This window comes from Brassica napus, chromosome C4 (genome assembly GCF_020379485.1).
Source record: "Brassica napus cultivar Da-Ae chromosome C4, Da-Ae, whole genome shotgun sequence".
NCBI classification, from domain to species: Eukaryota; Viridiplantae; Streptophyta; class Magnoliopsida; order Brassicales; family Brassicaceae; genus Brassica; species Brassica napus.
In genome coordinates, this window is record NC_063447.1 from 12615942 (window position 1) to 12617718 (window position 1777).

A 1777-nucleotide genomic window follows, 5' to 3' on the forward strand; every position below is an offset into this window, starting at 1 on the left:
TTTTCAGTTTAACATAAACAACTAATAATAGAGATATCCACGCGGTGAAAAGTTGCCACTAACACTGTGGAGAACATGAGCATTTGCAGTTACTTATATCAAAGACATACAAGCATTCTCATTATTAATTAAAAATAAAGAAAATAATCGACAGTACACCGAGGCTTTCTAAAGAATCGGAGGAAGAATTGTTGGAATGAGCTTTGGTGGTCTAAGAAAGAACATGCTACGAGGGAGCTCCCATGATAGGCTCTTAAGCCCAATTCTCAATCCTTTTCCAAACTGGTTTCTTCCTTGCAACGCCTGATATGCAATGACCACTAGATTCCTCCGATTTCTCATCTACAACAGCCGTCGAGAGAGAAGCAGGCATAGCAACGAAAGCATAAAGAATCAGATCGACTGGAGCCTTGGATTGAAGGGAAGGAGCGGCGAACGTGGGATTTTATTCACCGCGGACGGTCTGACTCCACGGAGAGGGACAGCGTGATTGTGCAGGGATGCCGCCGCCACACTAACATAAGTGGCGAAAACGCCGTTTTGCTTGATGGCGTCTTGGGTTTGTAGCTGTTTGTTCGTCAAAGAAGAAACGAAATATATTTTTTAACTTTTAGATACAAACACTATTAAGATTCACAGAACACACAAGGAGAAAACACCAAGGATATGAAACTTTAAACAAGATCAGATGAACAAGGAGAAAAAAAACTAAATATGAACTATGAACTTACAAAAACCAGTTGAGACAGATTGAACGGGTTTTTTCTGAAGATGAAAACTTGAAGTTTAGGAAGAAAATGATTTTTTTAGAGAGGAGAGAGAAGTATGTCGAAAGATAAGAAGAAAAAGAAAAATATTAATAAGATAATTGAGCTACTAGGTTCATATAGGAATTATAGGGGCAATCTTGCCATTATTGAAAGTGAAAGTAGAAGTTCTGTCTATGCAAATTAGGCAGTTCTTTATCGAAGGATACTATAGAGGTTCTTAGCGCGTGGGTTCCGCGTAGGATTCATTTTTTTTATGAAACCGGTTACTAAGAGCATGATTGTCTTTAGTGGGTTTCTTAGTGCGTAGATCCCCACAAAACCCTTAAGGATCGGTTACTAAAACTACTAATTAAGAACCGATCTTAGTGAGTTTCTTACACTGTTCGCGGGTCCCACTGACTCGTGGCGGTCCGCGATTGATTTGCTTTTTAATTTTTTTTTTTTTTTTGGTTTCTTAGAGACAATCATGGTCTTAAACTACCAAATAGTAGTCGGTCCTTAAGGGTTTCTTACACTGTTCGCGGACCCCACTGACACATGGCGATCCGCGATTGGTTCGTTTTTAATTTTTCATTTTAGTTCGAAAAAGTAAAAAAAAAAAAAAAAAAAATTAAGAAACCCCAAATGGGGTTTCTGGGATAATGATGCTATTATGTATTTATATGAACGCCAATTTCTCTAATTTAATTTGTATTCTTATGAATGTTTCCTGTATTTTTTAATTTTTATATTATGAATATTAATTATATGAGAAATTGCAGCTCCTATACAAAGATAAGTGCTATATTTGCATCGATGGAAAAATCATTTTTATGCTGAGCTGTTTTTTTTATTGCCATTTTGCCCCTATCCAACATAATCAAAACATATATCTATCTAAATTATTATTTTCTCTTTCTTCTGTTCGAAACTCCATTTTATTTCCTCTTTCTCTCGCTCTTGAACCTAGAAATCGAAGCCTTTAAGAAAAGTAAAATCTTTCATTCTTTGATTCGTCTATGGAAAGC

At 36.3% G+C, this 1777-nt stretch overlaps 1 long non-coding RNA gene across 1 annotated transcript; it reads right to left on the reverse strand.

The window, feature by feature from the left end:
• Positions 1–1525, reverse strand: LOC106394647. Its single transcript, XR_001278943.3, has 2 exons — positions 732–1525; positions 1–567 (listed from the first exon to the last, which is right to left on the reverse strand). It is a non-coding gene; the product is annotated as an uncharacterized LOC106394647 (long non-coding RNA).
• Positions 1526–1777: the final 252 nt, after the last annotated feature.